Here is a 19,375-nt window from a genome sequence, read left to right as displayed (position 1 = left end):
AAAGGATCATACAATATGCTCACGTGGGTTTTATCCCAGGAATGCAAGGATTCTTCAATATACACAAATCAATCAATGTGATAAACCATATTAACAAAACTGAAGGAGAAAAACCATATGATCATCTCAATAGATGCAGAAAAAGCTTTCAACAAAATTCAACACCCATTTATGATAAAAAAAAAAACCCTGCATAAGGTAGACATAGAGGAAACTTACCTCAACATAATTAGGCCATATAGGACAAACCCATAGCCAACATCGTTCTCAATGATGAAAAACTGAAAACATTTCCACTAAGATCAGGAAAAAGACAAGGTTGCCAACTCTCACCACTATTATTCAACATAGTTTTGGAAGTTTTAGCCACAGCAATCAGAGAAGAAAAAGAAATAAAAGGAATCCAAACTGGAAAAGAAGTAGTAAAATTATCACTGTTTGCAGATGACATGATACTATACATAGAGAATCCTAAAGATGCTACCAGAAAACTACAGAGCTAATCAATGAATTTGGTAAAGTAGCAGAATACAAAATTAACACACAGAAATCACTTGCATTCCTGTACGCTATAGATGAAAAATCTGAAAGAGAAATTAAGGAAACACTCCAATTTACCATTGCAACAAAAAGAATAAAATACCTAGGAATAAACCTACCTACGGAGACAAAAGACCTGTATGCAGAAAACTGTAAGACACTGATGAAAGAAATTAAAGATGATACCAACAGATAGAGAGATATAAAATGTTCTTGGATTGGAAGAATCAACATTGTGAAAATGGCTATACTACCCAAAGCAATCTACAGATTCAATGCAATCCCTATCAAACTACAAATAGCACTTTTCACAGAACTAGAAAAAAATTTTCACAATTTGTATGGAAACAAAACAGACCCCAAATAACAAAAGCAATTTTGAGAAACAAAAGCGGAGCTGGAGGAATCAGGCTCCTTAACTTCAGACTATACTACAAAGCTACAGTAACCAAGACATTATGGCACTGGCACAAAAACAGAAATCTAGATCAATGGAACAGGATAGAAAGCCCAGAGATAAACCCACACGCATATAGTCACCTTATCTTTGATAAAGGAGGAAAGAATATACAATGAAGAAAAGACAGACTCTTCAATAAGTGGTGCTGGAAAAACTGGACAGCTACACGTAAAAGAATGAAATTAGAACACTTGTTAACACCATACACAAAAATAAACTCAAAATGGATTAAAGACCTAAATGTAAGGCCTGACACTATAAAACTCTTAGAGGAAAAGATAGGAAGAACACTCTATGACATAAATCACAACAAGATCCTTTTTGACCCACCTCCTAGAGAAATGAAAATAAAAACAAAAATAAACAAATGGGACCTAATGAAACTTCAAAGCTTTTGCACAGCAAAGGAAACTATAAATAAGATAAAAAGACAACCCTCAGAATGGGAGAAAGTATTCATAAATGAAGCAACTGACAAAGGATTAATCTCCAAAATATACAAGTAGCTCATGCAGCTCAATATCAAAGAAACAAACAACCCAATCCAAAAATGGGCAGAAGACCTAAACAGGCATTTCTCCAAAGAAGATATACAGATTGCCAACAAACACATGAAAGAATGCTCAACATCATTAATCATTAGAGAAATGCAAATCAAAACTACAATGAAGTATCACCTTACAGTGGTCAGAATGGCCATCATCAAAAAATCTAGAAACAATAAATGCTGGAGAGGGTGTGGAGAAAAAGGAACACTCTTGCACTGCTAGTGGGAATGTGAATTGGTTCAGCCACTATGGAGAACAGTATGGAGGTTCCTTAAAAAACTACAAATAGAACTACCATATGACCCAGCAATCCCACTACTGGGCATATACCCTGAGAAAACCAAAATTCAAAAGGAGTCATGTACCAAAATGTTCATTGCAGCTCTATTTACAATAGCCCAGTGATGGAAACAACCTAAGTGCCCATCATCGGATGAATGGATAAAGAAGATGTGGCACATATATACAATGGAATATTACTCAGCCATAAAAAGAAACGAAATTGAGCTATTTGTAATGAGGTGGATAGACCTAGAGTCTGTCATACAGAGTGAAGTAAGTCAGAAAGAAAAAGACAAATACCGTATGCTAACACATATATATGGAATTTAAGGGGAAAAAAATGTCATGAAGAACCTAGGGGTAAGACAGGAATAAAGACACAGACCTACTGGAGAACGGACTTGAGGATATGGGGAGGAGGAAGGGTGAGCTGTGACAGGGCGAGAGAGAGGCATGGTTATATATACACTACCAAACGTAAGGTAGATAGCTAGTGGGAAGCAGCCGCATGGCACAGGGATATCGGCTCGGTGCTTTGTGACCGCCTGGAGGGGTGGGATAGGGAGGGTGGGAGGGAGGGAGACGCAAGAAGGAAGAGATATGGGAACATATGTATATGTATAACTGATTCACTTTGTTATAAAGCAGAAACTAACACACCATTGTAAAGCAATTATACCCCAATAAAGATGTTAAAAAAAAAAAAAACTACAATGAAGTATCACCTCACAGTGGTCAGAATGACCATCATCAAAAAATCTACAAACAATAAATGCTGGAGAGTGTGTGGAGAAAATGGAACCCTCTTGCACTGTTGGTGGGAGTGTAAATTGATACAGCCAGTATAGAGAACAGTACGGAGGTTCCTTAAAAAACTAAAAATAGAACTACCATATGACCCAGCACTCCCACTAATGTGCATATACCCTGGGAAAACCATAATTCAAAAAGAGTCATGTACCACAATGTTCATTTTAGCTCTATTTACAATAGCCAGGAGATGGAAGCAACCTAAGTGTCCATCGAGAGATGAATGGATAAAGAAGATGTGGCACATATATACAATGAAATATCACATATTTATATATTATATTATATTATTATAAGCACCTCTGATCATGGGTAGAAAATTTGCATAGTGGTTTTTATATTTAGATTTTATATTTAAAATATAAATATTTTATATTTAGAAGGACTAGTTCTTGGATGTTTGGAATTCTGGTGTTCCTACATTGTCATATTTGTTGTTCAGTTATATTGCTTTACTCTTGAATTATTTCTATTTGTAACTCTTGAACCCAGCTGTCACATTCATTGGAAAAGGGCAATCTAACCATGCTGGTTTATTTTCACATTTTTTTTCCAAATTTACTTTTCAGCTCCATAATTTGAGATAGATAGCTCAATCTATCCCTTTTATTTCTAGAAACTGATTTCAGTGAATGGGATCATAATTTGGGGTAATTACTAATAAATGTCTCCCTGAGAAAATAGTGTTTAAATGAATTGTATCTTTCACTAAAAAGACCAAGTATTTGATGTAATCTTTGTTGGGGAGTCAAGGTCGATGACATGAACGAGTTAATTTCTTTCAATTCTCCTTGGTACACTGTCACAAGTAAGTCACCTAAAATTCGTGTATAAGTGACCCCCATACTCTGCCTCTTATTCATCAAGTAAAGTGCTAATCTGTCTGTGTTCCTAAATCCTAGGAATTTATCTGGCTTATGATTTTAATGACTGAATTTGAGATGGGTTCTTTTTCAGCAGAGTGATTTATCATGAATGGTGTTATGATAGAATTTAGTTCTTTACATGACAAGTTCACCATTAACACTGGCCACTGTAGGAGCACATTTATATTTGTCTTACTAACTTTGACCAGGCTATTTTCAACTGTTCAAGACTTGTGGTAGATGCAAAAATGGCCACAAACTCTTCCCCAACCTGCATCTGTGACCTTATAATGTGACTTGGTAGCTTCTCTCATAAAAGAGGGGGAAATCTATTTCTTTCCCTTTTGAATACAGTCTGGCCTTGTGTCTTGCTTTGGCCAATAAAGCGTGGCAGAAGCAATGATATGAAAATCATAAATGTGTCAAGATGTTTTGCATGCTTCTGCCTTCACTGCTTCATCATAAACCAGACAGCCCAAACCCAGCCATCAGCTGGCGGCAGAAATGCATAAGTAAGTTCAGCCAATAACGGTCCAGCACCGCCCAGGCCAGAACAGCTGTTGAGATAAATCCAGGCTGAGTTACCGTACTGCCAAATCATAAGATAAATAAATGTATGTTGATTTAAGCCATTAAGTTTTAGGGTGGTTCTTTTTACACAGAATTACTATCTGATATGACTTATCTCAATACACTATAAGCATCACGACCAAAGTTTTTAGTTCCATCTTAATTCTTAATGATATTGAAAGAAATATAGTTATTCCAGGTGGTAGTATTTATACTTTTATAAACTGCTGTAGAAAATGCCATACATTGGTTAAAAATATCACACTTAGCCTTTCAGCTCTTAAACCATATTTTCAACTTCCTGAACATCAGCCAACGCTTGATTCTCTTCAGGAAACATAATATTTTTGCCCTCAAGAGACATTCTTTTATAGATTTACCCTCTGTGAAAGTTTTTGTACTTGGAAAACTTTTTGTTACTTACTGAGCACATAATTGCATTTTATAGAGGTAGTATTTCATCTATGAACACTAAAAAGAGGTCCTCTTTAAAGTTCAATTCTTTATTTTTTTAGTTCATTAAGTTCTTCAATGTGCATCTTTCTCTAGCCTGTCATAATTCTTGCTATCATTTGTTTTATAATTGTACCTTTATTTGCATTTAATAAAAAAAAAGACACATTGGAAATTCCCTGGTGGTCTAGTGGTTAGGATTCGGCGCTTTCACTGCCGTGGCCTGGGTTCAATCCCTGGTCAGGGAACTAAGATCCCACAAACCTCGGGTCGTGACCAAAAAAGAAAAAAGAAAAAAAAAAGACACACTTTATTTGCATATATATGTAGGAATACTTTTTACTTTTATAAAGAAATGATCTCTTCTTCTTGAAACCACAAGTTCTTCTCATTCTGTCTTCTGTTTTCCTACTTTTGGTAGAGACGTGGGTAAAAAAGTCACTCTTTTCTTAAATCTACTGTAAGCAAACAGTTGGACATTTGAGAGAATAAATGGAGACTGCCACTTGGCTTAGATTCAATGAAACAAAGGGAATAGCAGATACTCTGGTCAATTGGAGAGCATGTGCTCCATTTGAAAGCAGAAGCAGATATTCAACTCTAGAATATTGTCACCAAATCTGAAAATCTGTTATCTGATTTTTCAAACTTCTTAAGAGAAGCTCCAAATACATATTTTTATGTGAAACCTCCTGAGTTCTAAATTACAACTGATTTAAACTGTAACTTTAAACACTGTGTGAGTCAAGGATGTGCACCAGATGAACACGAGCAGAGTGCGATTTTTACGTTTCTCTTCCTGGTCAATATGTAGTATTAAGCAAAGTAGCTTAAACACAGACTAGATGAATGAATGTATAAATGAATGATAGGATAGTATAAAATAGGGTCGCAAAATAGGGAAGGACAAAACCTTTTCAGGGTTTTGCTCCAGGATTTGGTAAAGTAATTCAGGGAGGAAAAGGAAAAGACAAAAGTAGCAGGAGGGCCGACTGAGGAGGCATTCTGAAGGAGACTTGATTTCAAGAAAGAAGAAAAATATCTCCCTCTCCCATAGCTTCCTCATGCTCTGCATGATGAAACACTGTACCTCTTTGACAGAGATGCTCTTCTTTAATGGGATCTAAAATCTGAACTCCTTTTGAAGCAAGACCCCTTGCATCCTCTCCAGATTGTGGAAAGGGTTACGGTTGGGAAAAAAAAAAAAAAGGTGGGATACCCAAAGAGATGAAGAACACTGAACCATCAATTTTCCAAGAAAGGGTTCTGCTTGGGGGAGTAGGACAGGATCCAAGGACCCTTTCTTCTCTCCCTTCCCCATTCATCCAGTTACTTCTGAATATAATGGTCTCTCAAGCCCAAGAAGACATTTCTTAGGTTCAGATAGTTGGAGGATTTCCTAAACTTATCTCCCGGTCCAGTTCTTGGCAACTGGGTGGAGTTCCTACCTTGAAGAACTCCAGAATTAAAAAAAAAAAAAATCTCAGCATATGTGTGGTTGCCAGAGCTGGATTGAGGTTATTGTTGGTTTGTGGGAGTTAATGGTGGTATAAATTGAGAGCAAAGCAAGAAGAAATTGATCCTTCTGTATCAGGGTAAGTCACACCAGCAAGGTATTTTTATAAGGATCACAAAGCACCTCTAATCATAAATCTTCCATTTCAAAGTAGAAAGTAGAGTCAAGAAAACACTCTGATTAATCAAATAAATCTGTGATTGGAACATACAGAATCCAGAACTTCTGAGATGCAAGTTCTTTTAATGTCCTAGTTTTCCAGTCAGGAATGGAACTTGGTGAGTGTGGATATGCGTGGTTGTAAGGGGTGAGGTGTGGGGTGCTAAAGCAGGCCATACACAACTAATTTTAGTTATCTGTGGAGCCAGGACCAGCAGAACTTGGCACTCTCATGAAAATGTCCAGGGGTAAATACTGGAATATAAATAGTACCACTGACTTGCAAACTCTCGATGCCCCAAAGCTGCTATGAGAGTTGTGGTTATTGAGGTTCTCATGAAGTTAGGATGAAAAACTTATAAGAAGTGGCTGTTCAAATAATCATATCCCCATGGATATTCTCTCCAATTTAAGGAGAAAAATAAGGGTATAGACCCAATTAGTCATATTCTAAGATGCCCAAGTTACTATCTTTAGTAGACTCTTGTTATTTACTTATTTATTTGATCTCTTGAGTACAACACACCCTTCTTACTACCACTTTGATTTCCTTTTAGGTGGACTAACCCAATATATGGTCTTGGTGGGAAATAGGGCAGCCTCTCCTTTTAAAATTCCAGTGAACAAGATTATTCCACCCCCTATTCCTGGGTTGTCAAGAGATGGCTGGATGTGTGACCTAGGCTCGGTCAGTCAGTCCTCTGGCCCGGGACTTTGCAGCTTGAGCTGGTGGCATTGGGGTGCGGGGTTGCTGCGGTGGACAGGTCCATGTGTGGATCACAACATTTCTGTAGCATGACATTTGCTGTGGTCCCTACTGCTTGGGCTTCCCACTCTCTCTTGTTCCTATTCATTTCCTAAGCCCAGTCCTCCCGTTTTCTGAGTCTCTGATATACTTTCAGTAAAGTATCCCCTTTTTGAAAAGAGAGCCAGAATTGATTTCTGTTGCTAGAACCAAGAACCCTGATTAAAATATTAGCTGAAGACTGGAGAAGAGACATGAGCTTTCTGCAAAGTCTACTCCATTGATTAGAATACATAAGGGTATGTAGAATGCATGTAGGGTTCTAGGTATGTGCCTATGTTTGAAAAAAGGGGGTAGCAGCAACATGGGTAAAATTCACTAGAAACCTCTTGATAAATTGTTTTTGGAATGTCTGTAAGAGACAATGTTTCCCATAATAATGATTATAACAATAATTCAAACATTAAAATTACCATTTATTACATGTCTTCTTTACAAAAGACATTTATTTCTTAGAAGGTCTCAATCTTTTAATAGCCCTATGAGATAAGAGCATTTACTCCCATTTTATAGGAAGATAACTGAGGTTCAGAAAGGATAATAATTTCCCAAGGTCAGACAACTGGTAAAAAATCAGTCAACATTCCCCTCCAGTCCAAATCTTGTTCTCTTTTTGTTCTACAAGGTCATCTCTCTTCCAAAAACAGAGGGCAGGGGGGGCTTCCCTGGTAGCGCAGTGGTTGAGAGTCCGCCTGCCGATGAAGGGTACACAGGTTCGTGCCCCAGTCCGGGAAGATCCCACATGCTGCGGAGTGGCTGCGCCCGTGAGCCATGGCCGCTGAGCCTGCGCGTCCGGAGCCTGTGCTCCGCAACGGGAGAGGCCACAGCAGTGAGAGGCCCGCGTATAGCCAATAAACAAACAAACAAACAAACAAAAACTAGAGGGGGGAAGATTCTAGCCCAAAATATACCTTGTGAGCCTCATATTGCTAAGTCTCTGCAGTTATCTTTTTTAACCACCGTGTTAACCAGACATTCTCAGATGCTCATTTTATTTTTAGACCTCACTGATTTGTAACTTACTGACAGGTGCATGTCAGGATTGCTAGCTCCGGAGCACAGAGGCAAGTGCTGCTAGGTGGAGTACGGATGCTCTTATTCCAAACACACCATCCTCTTTTCTGTTGACCTAGATAGTCCTTTGTGCTTTGTATTTTTGTTAGGGTTCTCCAGAGGAACAGAACCAGTAGAATATATGTAGGTATATCAAAAGACATTTATTATGAGGGATGGACTCACATGATTAAGAAGTCTCATGATCTACTGTCTGCAAGCTGGAGGCCCAGGAAAGCCAGTGGTGTAGTTCCAGTCCAAACCTGAAGCCCTGAGAGCCAGTGGAGCCAGTGGTGTAACCAGTCTGAGTCTGAAGGCCCAAGAACCACGGGTGCTGATGTCCGAAGGCAGGAGCAGATCAATGTCCCAACTCAAGCCCTTTCTCCACCTTCTTGTTCTAATCTGGCAGTCAACAGATTGGATGAAGCTCACCTGCATTGATGAGGCTGGGTCTTTTATACTCAGTCTACTGATTCAAATGCTAACCTCTTCCAGAAACACCTTCACAGATACATCCATAATTAATACTCTACCAGTGATCTGGGCCACCCTGAGCCCAGTCCTGTCGACAAATAAAATTAACCATCGCTTATCTCAACTTTACCGGAGGTAGTTGTCAGGTTTTCCTTTCTTCTTCTTCTTTTTTTTTTTCTCCTTCCTTTTGTCTATGAACTTTTAATTATTTCTGCAGTGACCAGGGGCTGTTTGACTCATCATTTGTCCTTTTTAGAATTTATTTTCCTCCCTTTTGTTTCAGAAATATGTGTCTTGTCTAATTTGCCTAAAGTTTCTGGAAACATCTCAAAGATTTAAATTTTTCATGCAATCCAGAGCAAAGAGGCTGAAGGTAGTGTATGGTAGGAAGTAAAGGTGGGGATAAGGAAGATAGGAGAGACAGTCTGTGGTATTTGGGGGACCATGGACTTTGAAAATTTTGGAATAAAAGGGACAGGTCTCTGCTTTCAGGGACAGTGCAATAAACTTTCTGTAAAGGCAGGTTTATATTGGTCTCAATTATTTTGTATTTCTTGGTATGAAAGCCTCATTTCATAACTATTTGAAATCTCTAGGACTAGGGATTAAATGGATATGAAATTAAGGCTGATAGTATATAAAAAACAATTCTAGAAAGAATATTGATGCTCAAATTGCCTAAGAAAGTCATTTCTTTTTCTTTTAAATTTATGTGAAGTTGAAAGTTAATCTAGAAGCAGTATTAAGAATTAATTTAGGTTTTGGTGGGGGGGAATGGGAAGTAGAAGATGCAGAGTGAGGAGAGAAACCCTTTAGCTAGGAACTTCATGGTTTTGAGGTAGTTTTTCATATAATTAAGCTACATTAATGTAATATAATGTAGTCTGACTACATTACTGTAGTAGAAGCAGATGAATATAAAAATACATTACCATTGATACAGGAAGTCATTGCAAGAGTTTGTTTTTCACAACTAGTTATTTTATTCCAATTAGAATTACTTTGCTACATTATTATGTTTAATTTATTGATTTATTCTAGCCTCATGAAGCTAGAATATATATAAAAATATATATGACGATCAAGACTTAAATGTATGTCGAAAGATGAAAGCTGAAGAAATGGGGTAAACTAGTAAAACAAAGCCAGGAGTGGAATTAGAACATGACACGCCTACCACAAGGTCTTGCCTGATGGTAAAAGTGCTTGAAAGTTCATGTCTTGGTTTCTTGTGACCAAAGCAAAGAGGGCAAGATCATGAGTTGACGCTGTTCAGGAATGCTGTTAAGAGAAATCAAATCTTGCTCTGGCACGAGGATTCACTGGACAGCAGAATCACAGTTTCTGACAGGGACACCAGTTTTGCAGTGTGAGTGGCTGAGTCTACATCTCCTCCACTGCTTGCCAAGTTGAAAGCCCTCTCTCACAATTAAACTTAGGGATTCTCTCTTAGGGCCCTGCGACTTGCTAACACAGGCCCAAGTCTTCTGCTCACTGTGTGCAGGTGCTGACTGCAAAGCTGGCCCTCGGGGGATTTGTGGGCAGCTCCTACTCACAAGGGTTCCCTTGCCTTTGTGTCCTGTCTGTGACCTGGGTCTCTGGGCTGAGGGCCCCTGGGCTGCTCTGGCTCTATCTCAGGGTGGTATAGAGATAGTCCGGGTGAGGGCATGAAGAAAACTGGAAAGATGGCTCCAACAGCAACGCCTGGTCCCTGAAGGAAACACAGGGTCTGGGTCACAAGCAGGTCATGGGGACTGGATGTTCTCATAACCTTCTCTAGCAACCTCATGGCGTACTTCCTAGCCCTGAGTTTCCCTGCTCAGTCCCTGGCAAATAATTCTTTTCCTTCCTGGGAGAGAAGTACACGGTTATCCTGGTGGGCACCTGAAGACCCCAGTGATCTGAGTCAAGGTCAAGACATGCCTGCAGGACCTGTTCTGACTCACTGCAGGTGCCTTTAGGCTCCTTTCATGCTGAGTTGAGGCTTCTGGAGGCTGCCCTTTCCCCACCTTAGGACAGACAACAGAGGAATTCTGAGCGGAACAAGCTCATGAGAGAAAGGAAGTTACTGTTTTTGTTGAGGGCCCACTGTGTCTAATGCATTGAACTACGTGCTTCGTTGAGGGGGAATAAGTCCTGGGAAGAGACAAGCCAGGAACGTGGACCCACTTGCCTTCCAGACATGTTCCTAGGTGCTCTGCTGGGGAGGAAATTAGAAAATCATGAGCAGTGAAAAACAGCAAGCCTCTTACAGCCCAGTCCTTAAACCATCCCCCAGCGTTTCAGCCTCTCTCCCAAGACAGGAAAGAGACAAAATAGCAGCAGGCTCTGGAAGATTCAGCCATCAGGAGAGACCCACATTTTCTTCTCATGTGCAGGGCGATGACTGCTATCAGTGCCAAGGGACAGACATTGCTGCTCTGGAAAGCTCTGCTGTGCCTAGCAGCCCACTTACCCCCTCAGCTCCAATGAAGACAAAAGCATTGCCCCCAAAGCTCACCTGCACCCTCCTGTCCCTGCTGGGTGCTCCAGACCTGGGAATAAACCATGCACGGACACACTGGATTCACTGAAAGAGGGGACAAGATTAGACAGGTGGTGGTGGTCAAGGACTCACACAGGCACTTTTCCTGACCACATGCTTCATACTTACCTTGACAACCCCAAATGAGTCTCAGCAGGACCTGGGATGTCAAGGACATCCCTACAAGCCTCACCTCATTGGTCCTTTCCCTACACCTTTCCTCACCTGGAGCCCTGACCTAACAGCAGTATTCACCATTGCTATACACGGGCTCCTGGTCCCTGGCTGGGGCAGGTGAGCTAGAGTAGAGGCATCCTGGGAGACCTGGGCTGAAAGTTTCTGAAAGCAAAGAAAAATGTGTTGGTCCTTGGGACAGTGAATTAGGAGGAGAAGAAAGGCTGGCCAGGGGGCTAAAGTGTAGACAGAGTTTCAGAGGATTTAGTACCCAGAAAGGCATGGAGTGTTGCAAGGTAGGGCTAGAAGCGGGGAGGGGTGCAGAATATGGCATGTTCAAATTTCTATTTTTGAGCCATTTTCCAAGTTCTCCATTTTGAGTATTAAATAAGTTAGAAGGAGAGTTCCAGCATCCTTTGCACACAGTACATGCATACCTAGATGTTGAATAAATGAACCAACACATAAATGTGGACTAGACACAAAGGCCTCAGCTGTGGGGGTCGGCACCAGAGCCTGCTCCTGTGAGGCAGAGAAGAACTAGTGTTTGCCAGGGGGAAGCTCTCTCTAGGATGGATTTGGCATAAAAGGAGTCCACTCATTTCACATATCAGTAGATGATGGGCTGGAAGGCCCCTTGCTGGGAAGTTTACAGTCAGAATAAGCATCCCACCTTCTACGTGACCCCCTGCTCCTGGCATTGAATTAGTGCTTAATATATGTTAGTGGAATGAATGAAAAATGTGAAATGCCTGTCTTCCCAGGGGCAGACAGCAGGTGCTTTACACCTGGAAAATTTAGAGATTTGGCTACTGGCTGTGTAACCTAAGCGAATCACTTAGCTTCTGGAGACCTTGGTGTGCTCTTTATGAGTACAGTGTAGTGCGTTAAACATGAGCTCTGTGGCCGCACTTCTTCAGCCAGCCTGTAGTTGGGTCACTTTAGGGTTACTCACCATTCCTGTACCTCTTGTTTCCATATTTGTGAAATGGGGAAAACAGTAATAATAATAATACCTCTCAAATGAAGATTAAATTAGTCAACGCATGCTAAAGTGATGGGAACAGCATTTGACACACGGTGAAGATATTTGCTGCTATTATTTTTATTAATATTATTTTGTTAGTTTTACGAATTAGCCTAAACCTGACTGTGCTTTCGAGTTACTCAGGGAATTAAATAAATACCATTTCTTTTTTTTTTTTTTTTTTTTGCGGTACACGGGCCTCTCACTGTTGTGGCCTCTCCCGTTGCGAAGCACAGGATCCGGACGCGCAGGCTCAGCGGCCATGGCTCACGGGCCCAGCCGCTCCACGGCATGTGGGATCTTCCCGGACCGGGGCACGAACCTGTGTCCCCTGCATTGGCAGGCGGACTCTCAACCACTGTGCCACCAGGGAAGCCCTAAATACCATTTCTTTATCCTCATTTCCAAAAATTTAGATTCAGTAAGTCTGGGCTGGGATCAGATATTTGTTTATTCTATGGCTGATTCTGTTGTGCAGCCAGATTTATTGACTCCAGGGCTATGCTGCTTAACCCTATGGGATGCTGTCTCTGTAGACTACAATGTGAATGGCGTCCCCTGGAGTTGTACTGCGTGGTGACTCTGACCTGGTTTCTTCCAGTCTTAAGAGGCTGTGATGCTGTTCTGTGTCCCACATAGTCACAGTTCAGGGTAATCCTATAGCATATATTCAGGACATACTTGATTTTGAAATTAAAGGACCCACAATTTTGAATTCTTGAGGATTTTAATTATTTGGCCATCGCTGATTCGCTTTGCACAAGTAATATACAGTCTTGCCTGGAAGGTTTAAAAAGTGAATATTTAAATGAAATAAACATGAACTTTAACAGGTACCCTTAGCAGGCAGGGTAGTCTTCATCCTGCTGGAGTCTATATTCTTCCTTCCTCTGTCCTGAAAATAAGGCACTTTAAAACACTCTAAATACCCTCCAAGGCCATGGAGATCTGCAACCACTTGTTTGGTGTGTGCCAGGCTCCCTTCTGTCCCTCTGGTTAGTATCTTCATGGGGACATTTCGCTCTGAAGGTCTTCTGCAGTCTCTTGGCACAGGGCATTTTAATAGGCTCCTTTTGTGACTGGAGATATTAAGTGAGTGCCGGGGTCCTTTTCCTTCCCTGTGTTAGTTAGGATTTTCTCTACTTTTGACATTGTCTTTATGTGAGCTTGCTGGATATCTGGAGGGCTTCTAAGGATGGAAGTGCTGTCCTTGGCACCAATATGCTGGGCATCCCTAATCCATCTAGTAAGTGCATTATGGCATAATATTACAAGAGCCTTTTTTAAAAAAGGTAAAAGTAGTGGAAAGACTCCCCAGAGAAAAACATCAAAAGTCTCTCCTGGGGGCTTCCCTGGTGGCGCAGTGATTGAGGGTCCGCCTGCCGATGCGGGGGACACGGGTTCGTGCCTCGGTCCGGGAAGATCCCACATGCCGCGGAGTGGCTGGGCCCGTGAGCCATGGCCGCTGAGCCTGTGCGTCCGGAGCCTGTGCTCCGCAACGGGAGAGGCCACAACAGTGAGAGGCCCGCGTATCGCCAAAAAAAAAAAAGCCTCTCTTGGGATTAACAGCTCTTCTTTGGGCATAAGAATTGAAAAAGGTGATGGAAGGGGGCTGAATTGGGAGAGGAAATGTGATTATTCTATTGTGGGTAAAGGACCTAGCCTATATTAATTTTGGAACAAGTGACTTCTTGGAGTCAAGGTAGTGATATCTGATTGTCTATTGTCAAGATTTTAGCTGGCTTTGTGTATCCAATAAAGTCTTCTTCGGGGGGGGGGCACCCCTCACCTATTAGATGACAATTGTGCTTGGTTCATGAGATTTGGGTGAGGTTGCCTCCTCCTTCCTTACTCCTGTGAAGGGTGGGACATGTGCCATTCATGCTCCAGGCTGGCTCATCCCAAGTTCTCCTTGAGACTTCTGCAGGAGCCATCTGGATCCTGAGCATTAAACAAGAGGCAGGCTTGGAGCAGCCAGCACCCTCCTGCTACCAAGAGGGCAGCCTAGAACCTGTGTCTGTGTGAGTACAAGCTGAGGTAAGCAAGCTGTGGCTGACTTCCATCTCTTTATGTTTTCCATGGGCTTGATTCTCTCTTTGACATTCTTCTCTAATTGTCAATGTTTTTGTCACAAGCTTTCTCAAGTCCTTCATGGAATGAATTAGAGGTATAACTAAATGAGTAAATGAAGTAAGACATTTTATGTAAGATGACTCTGTACTTCATGTTATCCTCAGAATGCCTCTATGAGGGCAAGGAGAGGATGCATTAATATCCCCATTTTCAGAGAAAGAAAATGGTCAGAGAGATAAAACCATTGTCTTGGTAGGTTTTTAATATATCCCACCCAGCAAGTGGCAGAACTGTGGCTACAACTCATCTCTTTACTTCCAATCCAAGGCTTTTTCTATTATATTATACATTATCATATATAAGTATGCATAATATAGTATATTATAATATATTATAATTAATATGTCAGTTATACTGTACTTAATATACCCATTGCATTATATTCTATAGTACTTAGAATACTCAGATTATTTCTTTTCAAATCTAGTTCCCTGTTGTATTTCTCTTGTCTATGCATCTTCATGGAGATTGTTTCTAACCCATAGCTATTTTGTCAGAGTTCTATTGAATAAACAAATGTAAATGGGCAATCAGTCTCACTTGAACTCACATATGTAAAGCACTTTCTTGGAGGGTTGAATTACTTTAACTGACAGCCTCACCCACTGGGTGGTAGCTTCCAGACTATGTGGATGCCACCTGCTGCACCCAGGCAGTATTTTTGGTGATAATCAGTGATAGAGCAACAAAAAGTAAAAGCAGAAGTTACAAACCTGACTTCCTCTGGAACCTTAGGTGAAAAACAGAGCAGCAGTTGTCAGGAAACCAAGCAGTGACTCCCCCCACCTCCCCGCCATCACTGCAGCCAGAAGGTGGCCCTTGTCCTCTGCAGGTTCTGAGGAGAGAGGCCTGGGACTCAAGCTGGACATCTGCGGATACTGCGGGGGAGGGGGTGTGAGGTCAGGGATGGGGCAGGGGTCCCAGTGAGTTTTGCCTTAGTTTGAAACGGATAAGTGGATGTTCAGTTATTTGTCCAATGACCTGGAGTGTAATCCACTCCTCTCAGGCTAGTGTGAGGCTGGCTGCTAACTTTCACAATTTCTAGTAGTCTCTATTTCCAGTATGAGTCACTGAGGAACCCCAATTTTTTTCTTTTGGCTGTGGCACATGACTTGTGGGATCTCAGTTGCCCGACCGGGGACTGAACCTGGGCCATGGCAGTGAAAGTGTGGAGGCCTAACCACTGGACCACCAGGGAATTCCCGAGGAGCCCCAATCTTAACCAAATGCCCTTTCTCATCGACCGGCATGCTTAGAGTCTTTCCTCTGGAAGGGAAGCGTGTAACCCAAGCTCAAGCAACACACAAATGACATTGAATAGTAGTGCCTCACTGCGCTGGGCCCCCAGGCCATTGACAGCTTCACATAGTAGTTTCCAGCATGTTCTGTGGTCAGAGAGAGAATGAAGGATGCTCCTCCTCCAAATGGGGCCGAGCTGGTCCCCAGGCTGACATCCTCATGATAAAACCAGTACAGGATCGGGGAGAGCCTTTCTGGGCCTCACAGAGAAGCTCCATCACGTTCCCCGCCACAGCCTGGGCTCCGGGATCCCTGAGAGTGAGGACAGGGCAACACACAGGACCTGAGGGGGACCGCGGGCTGTCAGAGAGGGTCTCTTCCTCTTGACAGTTCACCATCTACCCCTGCCTCTGTTCCCACATTCCTTAGATCAGGGCTGTCCAACAGAACGTCCTGCAGTGGTGGAAACGCTCTATAGCCCTGCTGCTCAGTATGGCAGCCACTACACGCATATGGCTGCTGTGCACTTGAAATGTGACTAGTGTGAACAAAAGAGAAAATTTTTTATTTTAATTAATTTAAATGTAAACAGCCAAATGTGACGAGCGGCCACTGTATTGAACAGCACAGCTGCAGAGGCATTTACCCCAGAACTGTGAGGATGAATTCCAGGAAGCCTTTCTCCGGCTGGCTGACAGCAGCAGTGTGCTTTCATCTCTTTCGTCTTACTATCTTATTTTTTCTACCGAATTTGTAGTTCCCCTAAAGCAGCTATTTATTTTGGAAGGTCTGCCTCTGTCAGAAAAGAATTAGCTCTTCATAGCTCTCATCCCTATGATTACCTTAAAATGGTCTCATGACCCAAAGGTTCCCTGAGCCCACTTTGAGTACCTCTGACTGAACTGTGGGTGGATGGAACTCACTTCTCACAGTGATATTTACTGCCTCACTCTGGATGAAGCCATAGCTGTTGTCAGCTGTAGAGTAGTATCCCCCAGCCTGGCCCTCCGTGATAACAAGGATTTCCAGCTCTGCTCCCTGGAAATGCCAAGTTTTGGTCCCCAGACTCTCCTTCACGTCCCCTCTGTGTCAGGAAAAGGTGATGTCCCCTGCGCCTTCAGACACAGAGCAGACAAGGACCAGTGTCTTCCTTTCAATCACCTGCCCTCTGGGGGCAGAGTTTCCACGGAGACACAAGACACAGGGCTCCCTGTGTGAACAGGAGACAGCAGGTGAGGCTTGACTCTTGGGAACATCAGGGCTGAAGTGGTTGGTATCACCTTAAAAGTGACAGCAGATGGACTTGGAAATTTTGAGTAAGATCAGAAAACAGCGATCTTTGTAGAGTACGAATTGGGGATGCTGGGTGTCAATCCTGAGTATATTTCTGTGGGAGGCAAGACTCTCACTTCTCAGCCTTCGGTCACATGAGGTTCCTCATCTTATAATGTACTCACTTCAGGAGCTTATTTCCCCTAGGGGGCCAGGATGGGCAACGCCAGGGGAAAATCTTTGGGCTTGTGCTTGGTGACAATAGGCAGAAGTCTTGTGTTGAGAGCTAGGAAGAATAATGGAAAATATTAGCCCTCCTTTAAAGGGACATCATGCAAGATGATAAACTGCTTCTCTCCCTTCTTTTCAGACCTACCTCAAGACCCTCTGCTTCAATACTATCTTCTCTAATTGCTCTGATATAAAATGGGTCTCTCTGTTCTCTCAAATCCTACTGTGTTGGATTTGCTACTAGGCTACTCTCTAGATGACTGTCAGCTCCCTGCAAAGCCTCTATAGCATAATAATAGGCACCCAGTATATATCTGATTATATTACAATAAGAAAGGTAAAGTTAAGAGGACTGTGGTGGACATTCTGAAGTTTTATGATTTTTTTTTTTTTTTTTTTTTTTTTAGTCGTACGCGGGCCTCTCACAGTCGTGGCCTCTCCCATTGCAGAGCACAGGCTCCGGACGCGCAGGCTCAGCGGCCATGGCTCACGGGCCCAGCCGCTCCGCGACATGTGGGATCTTCCCGGACTGGGACACAAACCCGTGTCCCCTGCATCGGCAGGCGGACTCTCAACCACTGCGCCACCAGGGAAGCCCATGAAGTTTTATGATTCTTGAAGCCTCTCGGTAACCATTCCAGTCCTAAAGCACTATTAGAAATGAGAGGAGTTCAGGATAGCCTCAGGATCTCTCTGGAACAGACCCCCATCCCCATCTTATGGGAAAAGAAGGAACTAAGGTCTGAATAACGCCCTGCCCTACCTCCCTTTTTCCAGCCCCAGTAGCCCTTTTCACCAAAACTCACTCTGCACATAAATTTGGAATCTCTGGCTCAGTTTCCAGACACAGGAAGTCACTTCTGTACCTTGCACCAGGAAGACCCTGAGTCTTCTTTCCACCTGGCAGCTATCTGGAGCTTTGGGGAGCTGCCCCAGCATGACCCCAGGTCCTAGACATCTCTGAAGAGGTGAAATTGAAGTTGGGCATCTGACTCTGTGGAGAGAGTGGAGTCTTACAGGTTAGGGTTACTAGACTCTCCTTGGTGGGCCAGACGGTGTTAGCTGTCAGCACAGGAGGTGGAAACAGCTCTAAAGAGAACAAACATAATCCCAGGGCAGCGAGGCTCAGAGCACCTGGAGAGACTCATCTATGTTCTCAGCACTATCAAATAGGTCTTACAAAACCAGGTCAATAGAATCACCACCCAACTCCCTGGCACAACTGAAGTATCATAATTTCTACCCATGGCTTTCTAGGGAAGCTTGATGAGCACACCCTCCGCCTCCCTGCTCCTTGACGAGACTTGTTTGCACCCAACCCTGCTATACCTGGAGTGTAGTCATTACCTTGAATTTTGACCCTTACACGGTTTGAAGTTCTTTGCCACAGAGATACATAACCTTCCTCAGAAAGCAGCGCAATTATATAAGCCATCGTATCTGGAGACCGCTTTTGGTATGCTGAAGCTTGAGTTCCTTGTAAAAGCAGCAAGTTTTTTTCTTTTAACATCTTTATTGGAGTATAATTGCTTTACAATGGTGTGTTAGTTTCTGCTTTATAACAAAATGAATCAGCTACACATATACGTATACCCCCATATCTCCTCCCTCTTGAGCCTCCCTCCCACCCTTCCTATCCCGCCCCTCTAGGTGGTCACAAAGTACCGAGCTGATCTCCCTGTGCTATGTGGCTGCTTCCCACTAGCTATCTATTTTACATTTGGTAGTGTATATATGTCCATGCCACTCTCTCACTTCATCCCAGCTTACCCTTCCTCCTCCCCGTGTCCTCAAGTCCATTCTCTACGTCAAGCAGCAAGTTTTTTCCCATCCTTGTAGTAAATAATTTCATTCAATTCCCCTCCCTCCCTTCTCCAGCAGCTCAGAATCACTCTATCTCCTTCAAAGATAGAGTGTGGGACCTGGAGAATCAGCCAGTCTGCAATAGACAGTAGACACTCAATTCACTCCTTGATTTTCCATCCTCTGGGTGCCTGTTGATATCTTGCACTCACTTTCCCCACAAAACCTATCCATTCATAGTTTCTTCAATGACAGTTTTGCTTTTTCCTCATGAATTTTACCCTTCATTCAGGAGCAGATGATTTCTGAAGCCTGACCCTCCTCTCCCTCACCTGAAGAGACTACCAGGTACACAGGGTCACTGGGACTCAAGTTCAGGGTACAGCACTGGTGCTTTCCAGGATGTGTCTCTTAAATAGCATTTGAAATGAAATTT

At 42.5% G+C, this 19,375-nt stretch overlaps 1 pseudogene; it reads right to left on the bottom strand.

Annotated features, from left to right (window-relative positions):
- Positions 1 to 15,646: 15,646 nt before the first annotated feature.
- LOC132594505 (Fc receptor-like protein 2) lies at positions 15,647 to 18,075 on the bottom strand (annotated as a pseudogene).
- Between the last annotated feature and the right edge of the window lie 1,300 nt (positions 18,076 to 19,375).

Source organism: Globicephala melas, chromosome 1, assembly GCF_963455315.2.
Source record: "Globicephala melas chromosome 1, mGloMel1.2, whole genome shotgun sequence".
NCBI lineage: Eukaryota > Metazoa > Chordata > Mammalia > Artiodactyla > Delphinidae > Globicephala > Globicephala melas.
This window is presented reverse-complemented; position numbering and strand designations above follow the sequence as displayed.